The sequence below is a fragment of the Mesoplodon densirostris genome, chromosome 15, assembly GCF_025265405.1.
Source record: "Mesoplodon densirostris isolate mMesDen1 chromosome 15, mMesDen1 primary haplotype, whole genome shotgun sequence".
Lineage (NCBI taxonomy): Eukaryota > Metazoa > Chordata > Mammalia > Artiodactyla > Ziphiidae > Mesoplodon > Mesoplodon densirostris.
Window position 1 is genome coordinate 71,410,262 of NC_082675.1, and position 25,534 is coordinate 71,435,795.

Below are 25,534 nucleotides of genomic sequence, written 5' to 3' on the forward strand. Positions count from 1 at the left end.
CAGGAGACAGGGCTGGGAGGCGACAGGCCTTCTGAGGCCCTGCTGGGGAGAAGGGGTCTGGGAAAAGTGGTGAGAAGTCCTGGGTAAGTGCTGAGCGGTGTGGGCCCCAGAAAGGAGGAAGCTCCAGTTGGATCAACACTGTTGGCAGGTCATGGGTGAGATTCACAGTGACCTCGCTGCTAACTCCTTTGGGGGTTTCCAGTTAGCTGCCAACTGGAGTGAGAGCCGCCCACTGGTTCCTGGAGGGCACCCACCAAAGGACACAGGACAGGAAGCCCAGGATGGGAAGTGCAACTCGGGGTGAAGGCCAGGGAGAAGCAGGGGCTCTGCAGTGGCCCGGAAAGGTCCAGATGCTGAGGCTGTTACGTGCGGGCGTTCCGCTTTGTCTCTCCCAGGCACTCTCTGACTAGGGCCCGGGCACGGATGATGCCTCTCTTCAGGTGCTCCATGGCGCTCTTGCTGCCAGCATAGGTCGGATGGGCCGGATCTCTTTGCCCAACTCCTCTATGACCAACAGCAGGTCGGTGTAAGTGCTCTGGGAGCCCTGGGCGCCAGGTGGTTTCACTGCCTGCACGTAGCCCATGGAGGGCGGTCCACAGTCGTTAAACAGTGGTCTGAAAGGGGCAGCGGCTCTGGCATCGAGCCGGCGATGGGACACTTCCGGCTATAGGGACAGGGGTGCCGGGCCTAGGGGTGCTGCTGGGGGCAGGGGCGATGGATTTGTAGGACATCCCCAACTCCTGGGTGCCGCAGTAATCTAGAGTGTCCCCAGATAAATGAAATAAATAATCTAGTTTAATGAAACGGAAAAAACTCCAGCATTTTAGTAAAGAATACTTCCTATCTTCTTTTCAGGAAGCTCTCTGGTTTACATCATTAATGGTGTGTGGAAAGAAAATCTCTGGCTACATTTCAACTTCTAAACCATTGAACAATAAGCACCAATAATGCACATCAGAAGGTATCACTGGTGGAGAAACAAAGAGGGAAAAATATCCAGGAAGCAGGAGAACAGAAAGCCTCCTGAAAAGTGGGTAACAAGCAGATAACTTTGTCAACACTGGCTCCAAAAGTGCTTACCTCACTCAGAAAGGGCACCAGAGCCCTCGATGCAAACACATCATGAAATTATGTCGATACGACGCTGCACTCAGCAGCTCTATCAGCAGGGCTCCAGCTGACTTCAAACGCCTCCCAAGAACACCATGAACTAATAGCCACGAGTGCTGTCCAGGGTCAACCCTGAAACACCCCAGGACACAAACACTCAAAGCCCAAGAAGGATGTGATCTTTCAAAGAGTTTTGCAGAGGTCCAAGCCCTTCTAAGTGTATGCACGCCATAGAGACTAGATATTGGTTGTCCTGTAATCCTCAAACTGTCACTATTATAAAACAGCCAGTCTCCAAGAAATGTGTTGGCATTTATTATCAAACCCATTAGAGGTACTTTGGGAAAAGAAGAGATCTCACTAGCTGAGGACAAATGCCACAATAATATAGCATGGGGGTATCAGCAAACAACCATTTGTTTTTCTTCCACTCCTCGGGAGTGACTTGGGTTAAAATAATATAAACTTGGAGGCACTCATGTATATGGAACTAGCATAAATTAATCTCTAGGCCAACTGCCTGTAATATAGCCACTTGCTGTCTAAATTCTATTGAAATGATAAAAGCCAGCCTAACTTTAATTACTAGGGTATCTTTCTGTGTTTTCAATAAGATACATACATAAATCCTGAAACAACAAATAATAAAGCAAAAACAGCTAAATACACACATAGTTTTAGGGAATACTTGGAACTGGCTGATGATCCTATCATTAGCCTGTTAAAATCCACCAGCTCATCCTATAATTTTCCCTTTACTATGCTTTAAACTCTCTCTTTATTCTAGCGATGATGCTGAACACATTTATATATCACAATATATCTCTCCATGTTTTCCAGATGGTATTTGATAAAATGGAAACAAAAGAAAGAGCAAAGAAAAATAGATGTTTTGTACTTTGGTTCTTGAAACAGTTTTTTCCTTGGTAGAGAAAAATATGAACCCGCCCATCCAAGGCTAATGAAAAAGCCCAAGAAATATGATTCATCTAGAAGTGACACCCACTGGACCCAGAGATTCAGGCCACTCTGGTCTTCAGCCAACTCTACAAACCAAGGGTGAAGATTTCCTTAACTCAGGTGTAAGTTATTACTAGTTTGGGCTGGAAGGAAATTGGCAATGGTTTAGGGGAGTGGTTTGGGGGTAACAAGACTCATCCCAGTATTTGCCCCCCACCTTGATCACCAAGTTCAAGGAGAAAGACATCCACAGTTACAGTAATTTCTATTTTTTAAGTCAGCATTTATAGACTCAAAGACCTTTAATAAATAAAATTACCGATTTCAAGTGCATCAGAAAAATATTCTAATGAGTCACTTGAGAAGTAAAAATACCAAGTTAGACTATGACTTTTCCAAAGTCACTTATAAGGATTTGAATTTTGTACAGCAGATAACCCTGTGAGGATGTTTATTTTCCTTTCAAGACATTTAAATATAAATACTTATGTCTTATAGATCTTTTGTGAAGAAAAACAGACCAAACTTCAAAGAAATAAATTACATGGATGGTAAGGAAGATCAAATCATTTTGAATAAGGAATAAATCTTGTACATAATCAATTTCTCTCATTTCCAATGGTCATTGCCATTTTGTCTAATTCACCCCCTGGAAATAAGTTGAGGCTGCTTATAAGCCATAATGGACTGCAAATATGAGCGCCTACCTACCCTGCATTCACTCGTAGGGCTTGTCCTGATGGTCAGGGAGGAGAACCTCATGGGACCTCAGGAATATTTACTCAGCATCACCTGGCCATGCCCTCCAACAAGGACACCTGGTCTTATCGATTGCAATCCCTTCGCCCAAAAATGTCTCCTCATGTCATTTATCATCTCAAAAAAATGCCCAAAGAGGGGTGCAGGTGTCCCTATTCTGGTGAAACCATCTGCTACTGCAGTCACGTAAAGGGAGCAGTGACTGGGGCTCCCCACTTCGCCTGAATCCATTTCTCCAAACCTTCAGCCTGAGCCCCGCCAGCATGTTGCTCGGCTCAGCCTTCCTAAGAGACACCATGGAATGTGAAACCTGAATTCACATTTCTCTGCATCATGAACGAGCTGCACAACTTACATGAGCTACTAGGACAAGTTGAGCCTAGATTTTGTCATCTGAAAAATGGGATAATAATTCCTACCTTATAGGTTCTTCCAAACACTAAATGGGATAACATTTGTGAAAACACAAAGTAAGAAGTACCTGGCATATGACTGACGTGCAACAAATTCAACTTTCTTATTTTTAGTCAATGATACATAGTTTTCCAACGGTCCCCAGCTCTCTCTCTTACTGTCCTAATCTCTTTCAGGCTCTTCTAAAAAGTGTTCACAAGCAACTATTAGCATCATATGGTATAAGAGCTGGAAGGGTCCTCAGACATCACGCAATCTTGCTGGGATTTTTGCTATGCTTTTGCCCCACCCATACATCTCCTTCAGGGAGTGTCAAAACCACTCCTTTAAATGCTGATACGACATGTGCCTCTATCGTTTCATAATCTGAATAACCTCAAACATTAGCCGAGGTAAAGGAGCATGGACCATCAGCACAACCTTCCCATGTGGTTTCTTAGAGGGGAGCTGGTATTTATTGAATACCTACTATGCGCCGGGCACTCAACCTTTGTTATCCTGGTAACCATCACACCTTTTTAAGAAAGGTTGCGTATCTTCTGTTGTTTTGGTATATCTTGTACCTGTGGGAACACAGATGTCACGTGCTCAGTTAGTGACAGAGACAGGTTCAAAGCCACATCTATATGACTCAAAGCCTGTGTTCTTTTCAGCTATCTTATGGCAGAGCAATGGCAAAAGCCACAACCGCGAGGGGTAGAAAGATGAGCTCAGAAACAGAGAGGGAGATGAGGATTCTAAAGTAATAAAGGCAGCAACTGCCAATCGTAAGCACATGGGCAGTCGCCTTGGGGTCTATTGGTTCCAGGAAGCATTGGAGAGCATGGAACCCTTATTAGGAACCAAACCATCCACTGCGTGGAAAACAAATCCTGAACTTTGCTAACCCTGAACAGAATACCAAGGTACAGAGGAATAAACAAAAATACGTGAGACTTGAGAGAGAACATTTGCAGAATTGAATCCAGATTGGTTTGTACGAAGGGCATATACCAGGTACTGAGCTACTCTTGATGGATTCGAATCAATTCTCTTAGTGCTACATGGTGGGGAGGAAAAGATGAAATGCTTTTTGAAAGCCCTTTGAAAAGGAAAAGGTTTATAAAATGCACCGATTCATTAATTTATTGAAGAGATCTCTAGATTGGGAATCAGAGAGACCTAAGGTCTAGTGTCAGTTTTACCTCTCACTAGCTGTGTGACCTTGGTCGTGCCCTAAATTCTGTAGTCCTCCATTTCCCCAACAGAAAAATGAAGGGTCCCTTAGCAGTTTGTAAAATTTTGTCCCAGTTACTCACGTCATTGTATTCTCCAACCATTCCCTGCTGCCACAAAGAGTTGGGGGGTGACTGAAAGCCAGAGCTGAGGTTTGTTCCCTCGGCATTGTTCCAAGGAAGCTCTAAATTTGCACATTGTACAGAATCAGAAGCAAGCACACACACACACACAGAGAGAGAGAGAGAGAGAGAGAGAGAGAAAGACAGATGGCATCAGGCAAAGTTGCTAACCTTTAAAAAGATTCCAGTCTGGCTACCCCAGCAGTCTAGTGGCAGGAATCTGTGCCTAGAGGAGTTGAGACAGGTGAAGCTCTCCCAGGCTGCAGCGCCCAGACCCTGTCGATTCAGCAGCTTCACTCACTGCCCCTCAAAGAGCAGCCACGTGGCTCTCTAGCAACGGCCCCACCCACGCGGTCTCTGGGCAACAAGTCCGTAGAGGAAGCCCCTGCTTTCTCTTGCTGCGGACCATTAGAAACCAAGGAGTTTTGGTGAAAGTTGGGGAGTAAAAGGAGCCCCAAGTCAGAATTTGGTACAGACTTATTTTCTTCGTTTAGCAGAGTCCTGGTCTGTTGGTGGGTTTGAACGGTCTCTGTAGAGTCAGGGGATGGATAAACAGGTCGGACATCCTGTACCTCTACGAGCACCCTTTTCTGCAGAGTGCATCCCTCAACAGTCTGTACACTCCCACTGAGCAAAACCTTTTAGGAATTTGCCTCCAGGGAAGAATCCATGAAAAACTGGATCCTACAACCAGACAGACTGGATTTTTGTTACGAGTAGTATAGTGTCCCTAACCCCCTCCACCAAAGAAAAAGATATTTAACAGTCCTAACCCCCAGAACCTGTGGATGAGATATCACCTTACTTGGAAATCGTCTTTGCAGATGTGATCAAATTAAGATGAAGTCATTAGGGTTGGTTTAATCCAATATGAGTGGTGTCCTTAATAAGAAGAGGGAAATTTGGACACAGACACAGACGCACAGGGAGAATGCTGTTTAAAGATACAGAATCACGTAGGCACAGATGGAAGAAGGCCGTGTGAAGGTGGAAGTGGAGATTGGAGTTACGCAGCTGCTGGCCAGGGAACCCCCGGGGCCACCAGAAGCTGGAAGAGGCAAGAAAGAATACTTTCATAAGGCTTCACAGAGAGGACTGCCCTGCTGACACCTTGATTTCAGATTTCTAGCCTCCAGAACTGTGAGACAATAACAGGTGCTGTTTTAAGCCTCCTCGTTTGTGGTGCTTCATTATGGCAGCCTTAGAAAATGAATACGATTTCTTTTTCAGTTTTACCAAGAACTAGCTGTGTGACCTCTGGGCAAGTTTCCTAACCTGTCTAGCACTCAGTAGCCTCATCTGTAAAATGGGAATAATGCCAATACCTGCTTCACAAAGTTGGCAAGGAAATGAAATAAAATAATAATATAAATTAATTAATTTAATTCAATTCAATAAATATGATGCTTGTCACACAGTAGCAGCTTATGTAAGTGTATATAGTGATGATGGTGATGATGATGGGCCTATATTGTATTCTTTCTAAGCAGCGTCAATGATGATAAATCTTTACTTTTTAAACCAAAAAGGCATTTAGAGCTGATTGTGTGAATAAGGTGGGCCACCAGGCTGAATATATATTGTTTTAAAACAGAAACATGACCTGACTTTTAAATAGTAAGCATGGGTGTATAAGCGTGCAGGCACTGGAAAAGCCCTAGGTGGTAATAAATGTCAATCTCAATGGCCCATAACCAAGTGATTTGAAAAAGAGGCAGATACACTGGGGAAATTTGCTGTCACGAGTAGTACACCCACGCATTACCCCACTTCTGAATCCACAGAAGGGCAGAGCTGCATCTTCCAACCCAATGGTTAAAGGCAGCAAAGGCTGAACTTTGGTGACACCTTTGCACGCCACCCATATTTCACACCAATGTTCCTCATCCCCTGTAGCCTGTGTCTCTGAAGTACCTAGAAAAATGCAGAGGTCCAGCAGGTTTAGATACGGGTATTAGCAAGACAGGAAAATATTTTATTTTAAGCACACAATGTTTCTTTTTGGTGGGAAGGCATTATTTCAATTTTGGCAAGTTCTTTTCTGATAGTTTCAATAAGTGAAAACCCAGATATGTTTACACCTATCACCTGGTTTGTCCAGGTGCTTTGAAAGGTGAAAAGATGTTATCTTCCTGAAGAAGAAATCAGTACTCTATGCTGCAAGAAGCGCATCCTTTTAAGGCTGCTTGGTGGTGGAAATATCTCCCATGTATAGCCTCCAGAAAACCATCTTTTCTAAAATCCTCTCTTACTTGTTAGAGGGACTTCCTGGTGTGAGAAGAGTGCCATCCTATTTACAGTTCATGGGCTGACCTTTGATAAAAGGTAAAACTCTAGTTTACTTTTTTTTTTTTTTTTTCTTTTGCTATATGCGGGCCTCTCACTGTTGTGGCCTCTCCTGTTGTGGAGCACAGGCTCCGGACGCACAGGCTCAGCGGCCATGGCTCACGGGCCCAGCCGCTCCGCGGCATGTGGGATCTTCCCGGACTGGGGCACGAACCCGTGTCCCCTGCATCGGCAGGCGGACTCTCAACCACTGCGCCACCATGGAAGCCCCCTCTAGTTTACTTTTGACTAAGGACAGAGAATCAAAAATTTGAAATGCTTCCCAAGCTCAATAATCAAATTATAATCAAACAATCCATCCTTACTTATGAGCACTTTCCCCCTGCTTCTCCCTAAGCTGTGGGTGATGTGAGTCACAGCTTTTGTGCTTTAGAGAGAACAATAAATACGTATTGAGCACATATTATGTTGTGGTTCACTGCTAATCCTTTCAACACACCTTGTCCTGTGTCGTTCTTGCTACATGAAGCATGGGTTATTATTCCCATTTTATAGGTAGAAATGCAATGTAATAGAATGGAGAAAAATAACTAACCTGCATCTACTGATAGCACAATTCAGGATTTGCCTACTGGTCTTCACTCTCCAAAGCCTTAAATCTTTCCACAATGCTATACTGTCCAACCTTGTTGGTTACCCAAGACTTATAGTTTGGGAAAATATATAATAGGATGTAATGACGGGTCAAAATGACAAATTCCACCTGTTAAATGCTACAGAATTTGGAGAAGAGAATGATCTGGCGCATCGGAGGAAGCGAGAAAGGCACATGACTTTGACAGAACTCTGTTTTTCCGTCTAATATTAGGCAGCAGATCTTTCACTTGCCTCCCATGTCAGCAGGAGAAAGAGGAATGTATTCATTTCAAATGCTTGGGATTCTAAGATAAACCATGGAGCAGTTCAGAGAGTGGGGCATCCTTGCCTACATAAACGTTTACTGTCTGCATTCTAAAAACTGTCTGAGCCAGAGGGCTTCCATCTGGTTATATCCTGAGATAAAAGGCAATATCTATGTTAGAAATAATAACAGAGACAAGACACAATACATGTGGAGAGTCACAGACGCTGGAGTTTCTGGGGTAACCAGAAATGTCGCTGTTGAGATCTTTTATTCATGGATGTGTTCATTTAAATATTCATTCATTCATTTGAATATTTATTGAGAGACTTAAGTATTCCAGAAACTTCTATTATAGTCTTTTGTCCTTATTTTCTTTCTTTAGGAGTGTTTTGAAATCTGCTTTCTTTCTTGGAAGCCCTATTGTCAGATTGTTAGAAATGTTGGTTCAGAAACATAAATCAGCAAGACTTCTACATGACTCTTGTATGAACTGCCAAATATGGAATCCAGACTCACGGTGATATATTCTTAGAAACGGTTATATTGAAGGAAAGCCTCCATCCTCTCTCTTCTTAATCTCCATCAATTCTCCTTAAGGCCCTTGACCCTAAGAAAAAGGTTCATTTAAATTCTCCAGAATGGTACCATTCAAATCTATAAAAATTTCATAGTTGGAAGATTTAATAAAGAAGTACTCCACATTTAAGAAAAAATGAATTAGAAGACTTTGAAAAGTGGCTTCTTGAAGCTTGTTTGTTATTAGTTTAATCACAAAGACCACATGAAAATTTTAATTCTCTGGAACCAAGCCTAGCCACTAAAATGAGAAATGTGACAGTTATGCCTTGGAACTGCATTAGAGTATCAGAGCAGGGGAAAGGCAGCTGTTGCAAAAGCAATAATAACTGCTTGCCTCCCAATCTTATGTAATCATTAATATATTCCTATAAATCACAAGGCAGGAGTCACTCCTATTTTTAGAGGAACTTATTAAAATAGTTTGTTTACGTTTCTCTTCAATGCACAAAGTATGAGCAACAAAATACTTCTTAGATCTGGCAAGAAAAGATAGGCCATAACTTCATCCACTCCAGAAATATGTCATTTGTTCCTTCATTCATTCGTTCATTCATTCATCCAACAAATACTTACTGAATGCCTCTGATGTGTTAGGGACTCTTTAGGCATGGGAGATACACGAGGGCATAAAATCCTCTTGGAACATATATGCTAGTGGTGGCCAAAGAGTAGATGAAACGAGAGGCAATGAACAAAATACAAAAGCAACATAGACAGCCCTTCAGATAGTGGTTAGTGTTATGAAGAAAAATAAAGTGAGGGAGCTTCAGGAGCGCCAGTGGTCGGTAGAGAGAGAATTGAGGGAAGGCTTCATGGACAAGGTGACACTTCCAAGGAGGTGAAGGCAATGAGGCAGTGGGACATGCAGAGACGGCATGGGTGGGGTGGAGGGGAGAGAAGGCCAAGAAAAAATTCTAAGAAGGAGCATGCCTGAAAGCATTCAAGTCACAGAAAGAAGGCAGTGTGGCTAGAATGGAGTGAATGAGGGGTCACATCGTGCGGAGCTCTGCAGGCCAGTGGAGGGGAATGGTCTTTCCTCTGAGTAAGATGGAAGCCATGTGCGGGGAGGGGAGCAGATGTATCAAGTAAAAACACAGGATACCAGTGAAATTTTAATTTCTGATAAACACTGTGATAGAAAGAACAATGACCGCACCCCAAATGTCCACATCTTCATGCCAAGAACTTATTACTTTATATGGAAACTGTCACCTTATATGCCAAAAGGGACTTTGCAGATATAATTACGTTAAAGGTCTAGAGATGGGACTATTATCTGGGATTAGTGGGGTGAGCCCAATGTCATGACAAGGACCCTTAAGAAACAGAAGAAGGGGCTTCCCTGGTGGCGCAGTGGTTGAGAGTCCACCTGCCAATGCAGGGGACACAGGTTCGTGCCCCGGTCCAGGAAGATCCCACATGCTGCAGAGCGGCTGGGCCCGTGAGCCATGGCCGCTGAGCCTGCGCATCCGGAGCCTGTGCTCCGCAATGGGAGAGGCCACAACTGAGGCCAGCATACTGCAAAAAAAAGAAAGAAAGAAAGAAAAAGAAACAGAAGAAGGAGGCAGACGAGCTGGAGAAGCAGATGTGATGGGCCACGTTGAGGTCAGAGTGATGTGATTGTTGCCCTTGAAGATGAAGGGAGGCATCACAGGCCAAGGGATTCAAGCTGCCTCAATAACCTAGGAAAGGCAAGGAAGCAGATATTCTCTGAGAGCCTCCAGACGGAACACAATCTTGTCCACACCTTGATTTTTAGCTTCTGATCTCCAGAACTGTAAGACAATAAATTTGTGGGGTTTTAAGCCGTTAAATTCATGCAAGTTTGTTATAGCAATAGGAAAGTAATACAAACTGTTATAGCAATAGGAAAGCAACACAAAGAAATAATTTTTTAGTTTTGGAAACTCTAAAGTTTCATGGGACAATTTTTTAAATATGTCCCATGAAACTTTAGAGACAGTTATGCTGAAAATTGTTCACTATTTATCTGAAATTCAAATTTAACTGGACATCCCATATTTTAACCTATCGTGGGAGTTCAGAAACTTGACATTCTCTTATTTTCATTGTAAAAGACTTACTCTGGCTCTGGTATTAAAAACAAGGGTGGGAAGGAAGGTTAAGAAGCAGGGAGACCTATGGGAGGGCTAGCACAGTCATCCAGATGGAAGACGACAGCGGTTTGGATCAGGGTGGCAGTCATGGAGGCATTGAGTGTGTCCATCTGCATCTTGTCCCTAGGGAGGTGTCTTCACCCTGGAATTTCCCTTATGCCCGGCATTCTTCTATTAAGACTAAGCAGAATTTAGCTTTGCAACAAATTCATGTGTCTCCAGTGACTAAAACCCCCCAAAGAAGAGAAGGCTAGACCCAGAAAACAGAAGTAACACATGGAATTTTCATGTGTGCAAAGCATGGATCACCATTTCCATACTTTTTCTGCCACCCCAAACTTGGAAGCCATTTAGAAAGAAGGCACCTGGAGCACTTATTCATCTGTGGATGTTATTAATCTTTCCAAAAAGCGAAACTTTTTTTATTACAAAGACTAGAATTTTAGTGTACAAGTGGTTTCCTTGGCATAAATACTTCCCAAATACACATTAGTCTGATCCATGGCAAATCTTGCTGGCTTTCTCAGCTGGTCTGAAGAGCACCTTACTCCACTCTTTTCTATTCTTGGAGATCTTTCTTCTGACTTTCATGAAAGACTTAGGAGTCTGGGTGTCCAAAGAACTAGAATATGAATTCTCTTATGTTGGCTATAATTGTTCTTCTGGTCCATTTGGCTGGGAGGGTACACTTTACATTTTTATTCAACTTGGCTTGTCAGTGAATTCATGTAAGTGGGTTGTTTGGAGACTGCCATCACCAAAATCCCCCCTGCCAAGGGAAAGTGAAGATGTGTATGAATGAAATTGCTATGCAGATTAGGTGAGCACACTCAGTTTCCCAGGTATCAGCTTCACCAAGGTCTATGGTTCTTCCCACCTGGCTCAGACACAGGTTTTGAACTGGACAAGTGGAGGTTCAGTCTAATCTTCATCAGTTTCTCAGCCAGAAAGAATGAAGGTGATGGTAGCTATAACAGAATTTGAAGTGATTCAATTCTATTCTATTCAGTTCTATTCTACAAATGTTTATGCTGCCCATTTCACAGAAAGCATTATACCAATTATTTTACAGATGAAAAAGATACAATCCCCACCATCATATTTATAGGCAAAACATGCAAACAACTAGAAGAGCCCCTTATATTTGGGAGTCTTCCACCTAATCCCTCTTCTCAGCTTTAATTTTTCTCTCATTTTGTTCTGGAAGATTTGTCAACAGATTTGCAACTCATGATCCATTCAGGACATTTGTACAAGTGTGGTGATGTGACAAAGTCTGAAAAGTGTGGCCAAATCAGGCAGACTCTCCAACGAGACAAGGTTATCTTATCGGTCAAGTTAGCAACCGCTCGCTTTTGAGCTCCTATAGGACATTTTATGAGGTACCACAAAAAAAAGGGTGCAAATAAAAGGACGCATACGTTTCTTTCCTTTCAGGGATTTGTATTCTAATTGAAGAAGAGAATTATCAATAGAATGCAACCACTAGAAATGTATGTAGGCAAAGACAAAAATTCCAGTCTTTGGAAATGGGAACTGGATTGGAGAGAGGTCAGCACCATGTGGGGAAACAGGAGAGAGATTGAAAATGGAGAAAAGATGGCTTTGGGTGGGGAGGGGGCAGTTGGTACCCTTCAGATGTTCTTCTAAAGACCCTATTCTGGCATCTTCTGGAACTCAAGTCGCTGAGTTAGCCGAATCTTTCTTCGCATTGCTGCCTATGAAAGGTTATATCTGTAATGAACCGGTGGTCTCTGGGAAGTCTCACGTGTGTACCAATCATTCCTGAGAATGTTCTTGACGGCGTCAGTTCACAAATAACACCCCTACAGGGTCGCATAAGAAACCTAGCAATGAGTCATGAATTTTGCTTTCTGACACAACCCTGGTGCTAACAATTTCATTTCAAACAGTTTACTTAAAATCTTGAACAAGGACCAAAGGATCACAGCATTTAACTACATACTTTAAAAAAAAAAAGGTTCCCTCCCCAGGTCTGCAAAGTATCACACATTTGGCATTCCTTGTTTTGTTGACTGCCTTTCTTTCTCAAAATATGGATAAAGAATGTGCCAGAGGCTGCAGCATTGGGAAGTTTCATCTCCTCTTAACATGATCAAGACGAAGCCAGTGGAGAGCTTGAATCAGGACTTCACAGCCTGTCCATGCTGGTTAGAGGCTAGCTCTTCCTCCTCACCACTTCCCTCGTCCTCTCCAGCTCCCCCCATCATCCTGGGAAGCCACCAAATGGACCAGATGGAGAAAAAGAATTCCTACCGACCTGCTAGATTTACCTGAAGAATTCTATGCACAGGTGATTCTCCTCTGGTCCCGCCCCTGCTCGGGCCATCTTGTGAGTCATCAAGTCATGTTTCAGGCCAGTGCCCGATGTCTTCCATTGCCTCATTTCCTGACTCCTTTAAAACCTTGCACCTGTATTGTATCCACACTGGAGGTTTAAATTAATAGCAGCCTCGAAGAGGCTCCCGGTTTTCTTAAATGAGTTTGGAAGTTGTAAGGCTTTAAATCATAACATACTTCCCTGGAAATGGTCTGTTCCCCAGGACATGTGAATATGCTAAATGGAAAACAACAACTTTGTCTGTTTTTCTTTTTTAAGAGAACAGAGGATGTGACTTAAGTGCCTCATATTTCAGGTTGGACATTGGAAAAAAGGTAAGAGGCTCCTTCCCTAGGAGTTCTTAAAGATAGTGACTCAGTTTTAAATGACTCAAATCCAAAGATAGAGTTTTCAAGGATGTGCCAGAGAAACAAAATGCCCACATATGTAATAAACCTTCTCAACAGTACTGCTGTGTTACTACAGGTTTACTATTATAAAAATCACTGTTACACATAAAAGCCTGGAAAAGGCAAAAACATGAAAAAGTTTTGTATTGAGGACCACATGATTCAATATGCTACATTCATATTTAATTTTATTTCTACAGACATTTATTGAGTTTAAATGCTGGGTGCTAGGGAATCAGATATCAGTTAGAAGCAGCCGTTGCTTTGGGGGATGCCCAGCAGCAAATTCAATTGTCTCTTAGGAGGAGAAAGCTGGAAAAGGCCTCCAAGATCTTATCTTAGCTCTGACTTATATAGATGGGGATTCAAGACTGAGAGAATATAAGACACTTCCACAAGGACACACAGGTCCAGAACTTCAGCCTCCTAAATCCTGCTCATGGATCTTTCTAGAAAGCGCAAATTTTGCTCATCAAAGACACAGGTGGGTAAAGTAGAGAAAGCCTGGTTTAGAATGAGTGGGCCTCAGTGTCCACCCAGTTCCACCACTAACTAGCTGCATGTATCCACAGGTACTGGGTCCCTACCTGGGTCCAGTATTTCCTCCCTAATCATACAGATTACCCGGAGGGCTTCTTAAATGTGCACATAGTCAGGAGTCTCCCCTGAAGATGCTGACTTAGTTGGTATGGACGGAGGCCCAGACCTCTGCTGGGTCTTATCTTCAGAAAACTTGCAGAAACATTGGACCAGATGAGCTCTCATCTTACCCTCCAACTATGAGAACATTTAAAGTAAGGTGAAATCAAAGAAGATGCGGCAACACAAACATCAGTGTATCCAAGGTTCTTGTTTCTACAGGACGAAATCTCTTACCTAGTTCTATTACTGTGATCAAAATTCTTTGCCCGCTGATCTGACCAGCTTCTTCTGGTCTTCTGAGGAAAATCTCTCCCAATTATATATGTGGAAGACTCCTAAAATTCATAGAAACTTCCAGTTACCTGCAGACCATGGCCTGTTATAGAATGATTTTCTTCCATGCAAATTTGGGATATATATGAACATGTGGAAAGAACATGTACTTATATATTTATATCTCATTAGAGAGACAAACACATATATTACCACCAAATTCTGCCTAGCATAATAATAGGTTTGGGGGGATTTTGCTGTTATTGTTGAAACAAGAAAAGCAGAAATGGTATTGGGTTGGCCAAAAAGTAACATCTTACAGAAAAACTGCGAACCAACTTTTTTGGCCAACCAAACACTTGTCTTTCCTCTTGTTTCCAAGATGAATTGTTAGCGTTTAAATATGCTATTTCTGATAGACCAAATACTGCTAACAAGCAGAAATGAAAGCCTTCAGCTAAACACACACATTGCTGGATTAAAATCAGAAATGTCAGCGCAGGCACGAGTCTGTGAACACACCCAGGTCACAGGTTTGTGACTAACTGATTAGTTTGAGTTTTGCCAATGTAGAAGCTCCAGACCGAGGCTCTGGCTGGTGGCTCCATTCCCACCCTTTCCCCCCATGAGACGGCTAGACAGATAGGACCCACGTAATAGTGACGGTGGGATAATCTATAAGCTTTGCTTTGTCCTTCCTTCCCTTTCCTTGAGATGCAGGATTAAAGACATTGATTTCTGATATGAAAGAAGATCTGGCTGATGACATCATTCTGGAAATGTCTTGGCCTGAAATATCTGACAAAGCCAAGCAACAGGCTGGGCAGGAAAATCAGAGAGAAACAAGAGACTCGAATAATTCAAGCAAAACCAGATTCCCGATGCCTCTAAGAATGAGTGTGTGTGTGTGTGTGTGTGTGTGCGCGCATATTTAGCTCTGAGTTTCTTCTTCTAGTATACATGGATCTAACTGTCCCATCTCTCAGCAGATAATTACCGACTCCTCCTCTGTGCTAACTGCTAAACAATGAGGGGGTTCCATGAAGGTAGAATAAAGAGGTGGTATGACTCCACTCATCACTTACATTTCCTCATTTATAAAATCGGCATGGGGGTGAGAACACAGCAGTGAGGGAGGTATAATGAGCACGAATCCAGAAACTGCTCTCTTCCCAGTGTTGTCCCTCTCTCACTGTGTCAGTTCGGCCTCAGTCTCCCTATCTGTAAAATGGGAAACACTTTCAATCATATGAGTCAACGATACCATGCAGCACAGAGGACATTGTGAAGGAGAACCATTAATGGTCCCAAAGATATACGCAACTGTCAATGTCAAGTTATTTTCTTGGGATAACGTTATAGGGTCATTTATAGGACTTGGGAAGGATGAGATGTTTGGGGTTTTTAGAGGTGGGTTTTGTCTTTGTTTCTTCCTTCCTTCCTTTCTTCTTTCCTTCCTTCTTTCCATCGTTCTTCCTTCCTTTTTTTCTTTTTCTCTTCCTTTCTTGTGAAAGGAGAAGGGACGTGGGTACCTTACCCTTGTCTTTTCTTCTCACTGTTTTCTGAAGAAGGTTCTGGCCCCTTGCTCTGAAGATACAGTTATTACAGAACAAGGCCCTTGTTGGCCTCATGACCTGTAACAATGCAGAGACACGTCTCCAGGAGCTGATTTTAGAATTCAAACCCCAGGCAGAAGTGGTAGATTTAAAATTCTGAGCCCAGCACAAACCTCTTCATTTTCAAGTTCATTTACCCTTGGCAACATGCAACCTCCTGTTTACTAAGAGGGGAAAAAAAGCTTTTAAAAGGCTCATTTAAAAGGCTGAGGAGTCTTTTGGGATCTCCGAAAGCTCTTTAAAAACATATTTTGATGATACAAGTGTAAACAAATCAAAAGCATATGGATTGAATTTCCCTTAAATTACACAGGATTTTTTAAATGATGGGAGGGTGGAAATGTGTTTGGAAAAATATGTTTTTGGTTTTACTGACTCAGAAACATGGGAATGAGCTGAAGCTTTTGACAGACCCCAAATGATGGCAGGTTTGTCCATCATCTGTCTTTGAGGGTCTGTAGTCCTTCACAAGCCTTCTCTGGTTTCGTACCCAAGGAGTGGAGATTTCCATTAGTGAAGACGCACAGAGAGGAAACACCAAAACCATGCGTTGTGAGTTCTATCTTTCCCTTGAGCAAAAGAGCCCTATTTCATGGGGGTTGGCAATGCAGACTCCCCTTGGACCAGTGAAAAGGATAAGTGTTCATTCTGTAAAATACAGGTCTGTACAGGGCTGCACAACCTGGACCTGCTGCCAACGTCAGCAGCCAGGCTGCCTTTCTGCAGCCCCCAAGCTGGGAGCCACCCCGAAGCCTTTACCCCACGCTTTTCAAAGTTCTCTGCGAGTCTCCTTGTCATCATTACAATTCCTTATCTTTTGACCCAAACACACAACATGCCAGAAAAACGGGGGTCAACAAGCTGGGCCACTGCCTCTGAAGGGTTGCTGATGCCAGGATTTCAGAATAAGGGAATAAAAGCCAAGAATACGCAGACAGAATGAAGAATGGTTGTGACCTTATGATACTAAGGCTTCATCTACAAAGCAGAATGTCAGCATCTCTCATTTTGATGCTTCCATCCAATCCGGTCCCAAAGGAAAATGCTTTAAACACTCTAGACACTTGCTCTACTTTCCTGTTTCCTTTATCTGAATATGCATGGTTCAAGAGCTAGAGCAATCCCAGAGAGCTTCTGGAAGGTTCAGGAAGGTTCTAGGCGGGCTTGGAGGACCAGGATCCTCTGAAGACACTTTCAGTCATCAGATGCAGGGCCAAACGAACCATCAGAATTACTTAAAGGCAAAAGAGCATTGTGCTTCCGTTTTCACAGAATTATCTGAGAAAAATTGGGTCGCTGTGAAGAAACTTCACTTTGGAAAGTTTAGTCGGAAAACATGAAATTACATGAGAACTTGACTTACCTGAGATAAAAGGAAACTTTGCCTCATTTTTTTCTTTTTGAGGAAAAAAGTGACAAACATTCCCAGTGCCTCTTTCGACACACATTCAAAGAGAGAAGTTAACATTACACCCCCTTCCTGTTTTGCTTTGTTTTGTTTTCCTAGTTCAGAGGAGGGATGTGAGAAAGTACTTTGGAAAAATAAAGGGCTCTCTAGTAAACATAGCTGCTACCCCAACTTGTGTCTCGAGTCCTAGAGACTTCTGTCCCCTTGTGACAATGGTGAATGCCTAACCAGTGCATAATTTTAACAGCACAATTTGCCCGGGCAGCTGTCTGCCACACCAGCTCTTTATGAAATACACCCACAGCATTTGACTCAATTACCTCTTGCAGCTGTGAATTCCACAGGTCCACCGCACTCTGCATGGAAAAGTATTTCTTTGTATCCGTTCCAAATTTCTTAGCCATTTGAACCATTCCTTTGAGTGAATTGTATATTTCTAACTGTTCATATATCACCATTTTAGGCCCAAGTCCCATTGGCCTGTATTTGATATGCAGCTCAGAATATCAGAGTATTGTGTTAGAAGGATCCATGTAAAAGTAGATCTGGTGTGTTGACCTCCACCGGAGTTTTGCTCAAAGTTCTCCAGCAGTGGACATCCTCCCAGTCCACCAGCCTCACAAGCACATGATCACAGTCATAAGAGGGAAAAGCACTTCAGGGACCTGGGATGGAACAGTTCAAATTTTCTCCATGGTAGAAACATGAGTTGTGGCCAGACCTGATATACAGGAACATCCCTGAGAAGTAGGTGAGTGTACTGCTCTACAGACAAAGAAACTGAGTCAGAGAGAAGAGAGGTCACCTCCCATAAGAGACAGAGGTAGTATACTGCAAGCAGCAAATCCAAACTAGGCATTCTGAAGACAAGTCCAGTGTTCTCACCCCTACCACAGAAGGCTCTATGTAAGAAGATAAGAGTAAGACTCATGGATTATATAAATTAATGTTTCCCTGGGCCAGTAAGAATGGACATTCACAGCTCCTTGGAGGTTGGCCCCAATCATTGAATGCCACGCTTCTTCCCCTGATGGGCACCTTAGAATAGGATGTGAAGGAGCCTGGGAGTTTCTTTCCATATCCTAGAAATAGACCTCAAAACATATGCACAAGCATGGACTTCCAGCATCTTCGTTTATTCTGGTAAATTATATTCTGGGCCATTTCTAAGTTCTTGCCTCTCTGTCATCATCCTCCAGGTCATACCTCATGGAGGTCTCTCCCCACCTCCACCCCAGGCAACCTCAGTTCCTGTCCTGGCCAAGTGTGGGATGCTGGTGGTCCCTTAACTTCCCTCACTACCATTCTTCTACTGGAAAACAAGGGTGAATGTGAGATGGTCTCCATGGTTCCATGCTAGTGAAGAGCGCTCACTTCACTGTCAGAGCTTCACAGTGCTAGCTTGGCTGTTTCTAAATCGTGACCACAGGCAAGAGCGTTAACCTCTCAGAGCTACAGTTCCATGGCCCCATCACAGTGGAGAAAAATGCTTATCTTGCTTTGCTCTTACAGTGATTAGCCATGATGGATCCAAAGTCCCCAGCCCTGTGTTCAGCCCATAGTAAATACTCGATATGTGTCAGCTGCTTGCTTTTTGCAAGTGTATGCTATATTTTAATAGGTGGTGCTAAAGGATGCTAAAGATACAACAGGCTATTACATCCTACTGCTTTTGAACAGGCGACTCAACTTAACAGCCTACCCTTAAAACCAGGTGTAACAGTGACAAAATACAGAACTTAGGGCTATAGCTTAAACCTTTATTCCAAATTAATGTATGACCCAAGAGTAACTTCTCATGGCATACACCAAAATAGGGTTGCTTGATGAACAGAAAAGAGAGCTTTGTGCCAACACCCCTCCATCCCACCAAAGGAGAAGAAACGCCAGTTGGAAGTGAATTTAATAACGACATGTTAAGTTGGGTGCATCTGCTTCCATTCCATGTCAAGAAATTACAGTCCACACTTGCATTCGGCAATTTATTCTTGTTCTAAAAGTTTCTTTGCTGTCATGTACAGGCTATGTTTAGGGTTTAATGTTTCAAGATGATTTTACTCTAAAGCCAAATAGAAACAACTGTGGGATATAGGGAATCTATGATCTCCAGCCTCTATAGGACAAGAATATCATTTGCCTTTTCAAATAATACAATTGTTTTAACCACATTTTTTTTTTTGCAAATTCTGATTCAGGGTATCGTTTTCTGATGAGAAATTAAAAACCTGTTGTCGGCAATTCAGAAAAACTCTGAAATGTTCCCAAATAGCATGGAGTCAAAGCACCATAACGTTAAAAAGGTCTTTAGCCCTTGTTTCTAACATCAGCTCAAGTGGCCCAAGTGACTTTAGACAAGTCACTCAACCACAACCTGCGTCAGACCGATCATTTGCAACAAGAGAGATTTTGAGCTCCATCCGTACCATCCAACCTGGTGTTGACATCCTACTCTCTGTGGCATGCTATTTGGCAGACAACCAAACAGTTACAACTTCTTTTTTCCCCGACCATTAGAAATCTAATTATTCAATAGATTTTATCAAAGCATCCTTACCCCAGTTTCATATCTGATAACCCCCATGGAGGCTGAGTTTGTGACATTCTTATATTCTCAAGAAACAAGTCGAGAGAGGCATGGACATATATACACTACCAAACGTAAGGTAGATAGATAGTGGGAAGCAGCCGCATAGCACAGGGAGATCAGCTCGGTGCTTTGTGACCGTCTGGAGGGGTGGGATAGGGAGGGTGGGAGGGAGGGAGATGCAAGAGGGAAGGGATATGGGAACAGATGTATATGTATAACTGATTCACTTTGTTATAAAGCAGAAATTAATTTTAAAAAATTTTAAAAAAAGAAACAAGTCTATGAAATTGTAGACTTAAATTTAGATTTGGACACCAACGTCGGCTGAGTCTGCATTAAAAGGAAGACAGTTCAGAATGCTTACCTGATCTGTCTCCAAAAGGACACAGTTTGAGGCAGACCTGAAATTGCTTTTGAGCCTCTCTGTGCTCAGCTCTGGGCAAATCTAGGACTCACACTCTGCTCCTTTACTAACTGAATCATCCCGGACAAGTTGCCAATGTTCTCTACACATCCATTGAAAAAAAAAAAAAGAAAGATAATTACCGTATACTTTTTATATCATACAATTCACCCATTTAAAGTGTACATTTCAGGCTTCCCTGGTGGCGCAGTGGTTGGGGGTCCACCTGCCGATGCAGGGGATGCGGGTTCGTGCCCCGGGCCGGGAGGATCCCACATGCCGCAGAGCGGCTGGGCCCATGAGCCATGGCCGCTGAGCCTGCGCGTCCGGAGCCTGTGTTCCGCAGCGGGAGAGGCCACAGGAGTGAGAGGCCCGCGTACCGCAAAAAAAACCCTAAAAACAAATAAAGTGTACATTTCAAAAATAAATAAATAAATGAATATTTTTAAAAATAAAGTGTACATTTGACGTTTTTTAGCATAACCCCAGGGTGTGCAGCCATCACCACGATTAATTTTAGATATTTTTGTCCCCTCTAAAAGAAATCTTGTACACATTAGCTGTCACTCGCTGTTTCCACACACACCCCTTCCCAGCTCCTGGCAACTACTTTCTGTTTCTGTAGATTTCCCTGTGCTTGACATTTCATATAAATGGAATCAGATAACATGTGACTTTCTATGGCTAACTTCTTCCACTTGGCTTGATGTTTTGAAGTTTATCTGTTGTAGTGTGTATCAGTACTTCATTCCTTTTCATGGCTGAATAATATTCCATTCTATGGACAGACCACATTTGGGTGGTTTCCACATTTTGTCTATTATGTATATACTGCTGCTGTGAGCATTCCTGTACAAGTCTGCACATCCATTTTTGTATCTACAATATTCTATTGCTTTCCTCACATGGCTATTTTGATTATTTTGATTAATGTAAAAGCTCTTAATAAATTACTTGAAAGACAAACTTATCACCTTTCACGTTATCACTTGCTGTTCTCCACTACCCTGATGGTACCGTCTCTGTTCCAGGTCCTTGAGCTTTACCAATATTTCAACTGTCCCTTCTCTTTTCACTCTACATTGAACTCATTTCTGAATCTTCCATATCTAGGATGTGTCTTAAAATCAAAACCTCATTTCTTCTCACTGAATATCATCCTCACCATTAACTAGTCACCCAACCTCTAAGCTCGCTTCCTTTCTTTCTACGACAAAATTTTAGTTCTAGCCATCAAAGACTTAAAAACCCTAAATGGCTCTCCACTACAAAAGATAGGGTACTAAGTCCTTTACCAGGTACAACGTTTGCAAGCTACACACTTGGGTACATAAAAACTTTGACTTGATCATTTTTCTATAAATGAACTTAAATTACCTTTTAAGCCCCATTTAACCTACTGGCAAAATACTTGATCTAGTTATAGCCAGGTAGTAAATTCAGATACTTTATGATTCCCCACAGGAAACCTCTACCATCCGTGGTCCTGATGAGATGCCCCCCCTCCCCTCTGTTCTCAGCTGATTCCACAACCTTGCTCTTGGCCTTTCCTGCTTAGAACTGGCCTTCTGTCAGTTCTGTCCTAAGTCTGCACCCCTTGCTGACACGGAGGGCTTCTCTTCAAGCCCAGTACCCCTCCAAGCATCCAGGCAGGGAGGCACCTGCTTACCTGTGTGGGATTTCCACTGTCCAGTCACTGCCACCACAGCATAGCAGGCAAGGAACAGGACCCCTTCTCAGAGAAAAAGCCATCTTTTCTCTCTCCATAGCACCTCTTGTACCAGCTCTGACTACCTTTATCTGGTCTATGCAGACAGGCTAGTTGAGCTCTTTACCGATTTTCTTTCCAGGACATTTTTTATATCATAAATTGAAGGCTCATATTCCCTTAAGTGTTTTGTTTCCAAAACACCCAACTCCTGGAAATTAGGAGCCTTGGCTCTCAAGGCCATTGTCTCTTCCATGAGTTTCAAGAGCCCTTTTTGGCATAGCTTGTTCTCAGGCCTGCTTGATTCCAACGCCTGGGCCCTTCACCTCTATGTTATGCTGCCTCCTGAGTTCTGGGGGGTATCAAGGGCTGGGACCCAACTGTCAACACTTCAGGCCCCTCGAGAGCCTGTCAGGGTCCAGGAGAAACAGCAGGGAACTCCTGGCCAGAGCAGCTCCTCCAAATACATGAAAGTTGTTTTCCTTTTGAAGCTGGGGCCACTGATGCGTCCCACCCCACGCAGCCCCACCTGGTCATGACCGCTGATCTGCAGGGCCTTGTCTGGGTCTGAACTAGCCTTCTCTTTGCAGAGCACCCTTCCAGAAGGTCAGCAAGGTACCAAAGGAGACTGTCACACCGTATGACACATCAGCCGTAGTTCTGCTTCCTGGTGCCTGTGAGGTCTGGACAGGGGCCTTGGGGGCCAGAACCCTGACAGTTAACTAAGGAAAGTGAAAGCACACAGGTGTGTGGGGTCCATTCTCAGGAAAGACATGGAGCAGAAACATGCCATAAATATTACTAAAATCTGAGAAAACAAGAAAAAGTAGAAGCCAAAAGTAGGCAAAAGTATAATCCTAGTTCATTGTCTGTCTTCTGATAAAAGCATCAAATGAGTTAAAAGCAAAAGAACATGGTAGCCAATTCCACAAAGAGGAAAAAAGAAAGCCATATAAGAGTTTCTGTTTTTGTTTAAATTGGCTATTCCTCACTATTAATGGAAAAAGATAAAGGCTGTAATTTGTCTATAATCATGTTGTGAATTCAGAAACTCAAGTTTCTGGTGAAGTTGACTTTCTGAATATCCAAGTTTCGCCGCTCTCTTAAAATGGAAAGGATCTAAATTGATTGGAGCAAGCAGAAAAAGGATTTGAATTTTTTTTCCTCTCTCTGTGTGTCCTTCTAACTTCTAACATAATTTAAAGATGAATTCACTTGGCGAGAAGTGCCACTCAAGTTCAAATTTGGTTCTTTCAAAGAAAGAGACCCAAACTGATTTTTCTTTGGAGTCAGAGAATAATGAACCATAGAGATGATACATTTTGCATATGGGTTTGCAAAAGACACAGTGTTCTTGTGGGTTTTTTGTTTTCGTTTTTTTTTGGTCTTGAATATGGGTCGTTGTAAAAGGAAGGTCATCTTGCAGGATTACTTCATTTGGTTATGTCTCTTTAAAGACTCAAGAGCAACTCTTTATCCATATTATCTGGTGATAAATCCTCTGAAATTCCCTGCTAAAACAAGTCCCATTGATAGCCTGTAACCCGGGCTCAGCCTTCTTAAGTTTTATGTCGATTAATCTCAGATTCATGTTAATGATCTTTCAACTGTTTTATTCCTACTGATGCTGGAATTTTTATCATCTTAATGTGCTTACGGATAACCTAATCCATCTCTTCCTATCTTTGGATGACCACTGCCTACACGATTTCTGAAATCTCCCCTGCTCTACCAGCTCACTACACTTCCTGTGTGCCCTTGGAGAATTTGCTTGGACTAAACATTTTGGATGCTTGGCTTCCATTTCTTTAAGTTTCTAGTTTGAAGAAATCACCTTATTTTTTTTTAATTTTTGGTTGCGTATGTGTTTATATATTTAATGTGCTCACTCCTGCATTTGTATTTAATTGTCATTTTCCTAAGGCACCAGTTAATTTCTAATTTCCCCCCCCCCCAGTTAATTTCTAATAACCCATTTTCAGGGGCCTCTGTATGGTAGAGGCAGCAACCGATTTAGACTACGCCCAAATTTTCTTAACAGAAACCACCATTGACCTAAGTAAGCCTTCCTTTCACAACTCTGTCCCAGGCACAGCAACAAGCCAGTGGCCATCCAGGCCCTCAGCCTTCTTGGCTTAGTGAGCTGCTACTTCTAATGATTTCTAAATTGTTTTTTGTTTTAATTGCTTAAAGCCATTATAAACACACACTCAACATTTGTGCATTTTGAAAGAATTGCCAGAGTGCTCAGACCAACGTTTCCACTGGCACAATATGACTGAGAAGGAACATCAAAGGCTTGCAAACGAGACCACTGAAAGCATTCTTGTTTCTCCACCCATCGGAGCTCGACATTGTCTAAAACAATGTGATTTCCAGAAGAAGCTGGCTAAATACAGGCCCTCAGAATTCTGGCAAAGTTAACTAAAGCAGCATTTGAAGAAACTGAGGGTTTGCTACCTGGGGAGAAGATCTTAGCAAGGGGGCATGGAGCCCCCTTTCTAAGAGGTGGGTCTCACATTATGTTACAAAAAGAGGCAATATGGTCCAGGTTCAAAATCTATACTCAAAACATTGGGTTCACAGAATCTAAGGCTTCGAGGGAATTTAAATATGTCTCTGGGGAGGATGTACCAAATTCCAGTATAACTAGCTTAGTGGGTGATTTAGAATTCAGGAAATGGGCAACAATGTGCAAGTATACCTTCTGGTAGGTTCCAAATCTTCATGGGAATTTCAGCTTGACATGGGCAGTTGTGTGGAAGGGTGATAAAGGGATCATGCTGTATGTCAAGCATGTAGCTCAATATTTGGCAATAAGTATTGGTCAAATGAGTAAATGAATGAATGATTGTATGAGCCAACAAATTTGGAGCTCATACATAATAAAACTAGTTGTGAATGTACCTATGTGCCCATTCTTTCTTCCTTTCCTCTCTCATTTTAGTAGCAGTATACCTTTCCAGCAAAAAATATATCTTTCCTTGCCCAAGATTTAGTCTTCTACCCATACCTGGGACCCCATTCACTTCTACCATGTTAGAGACCTTACTCCAAGAACTGATCTTTTCCCCCTGCATCGTCGATGACTCTCTTTCTCACGTTCACCTCCCATAATGTCTACCCCTTTAATCTCTCTCACTGCTACTGCTTTGGTTTGGAGCTTCATCATCGGTTAGTTTGAACTATTTCAACACGCTCCTCACTGAACAGCAGCTCCAACACTGTAACTAGGACACAGTTCCTTTCTCTGTCCTTGTCAGCCTTACTTCCTCAGTATTGAATTCGTTCTTGGTAGACTCCTCCTTTATAGCTGTAAGATGGTGGCCAGCAGGGGCCACCTTGGGGTGCTTCCTTCTTTGTCACATCTACCAGGAAAAAGAAGCATGCCTTCCAGTATCTCCAATAAAATAAGGACACACTTTTCTCTCACAGGTGTCCCTAACACTGAGAAATCCCTCTCCCTCTCTCTGTCTCTGATATGCCCATATCTGAGCTAATCACTATGCCCAAGGAGGAAATAAAAAGCTTATGGCTTTAAGCCAGTCAGGTACCACCTCTAGAACTAGAGGTGGGGACAATTTCAACCAAACTCAAAGGCAAGAGGGGGTGGGTGAATTCCCCAAAGAGAAGCCAGAGGATGATGGTGGGAGAAGGAGATGGATGCTTGGGAAGCAGGC

The 25,534-nt window shown here is 42.7% G+C and overlaps 1 pseudogene; it reads right to left on the bottom strand.

Annotated features, from left to right (window-relative positions):
- Positions 1-362: 362 nt before the first annotated feature.
- Positions 363-731, bottom strand: LOC132503159 (cyclin-dependent kinase 2-associated protein 2-like; annotated as a pseudogene).
- Positions 732-25,534: the final 24,803 nt, after the last annotated feature.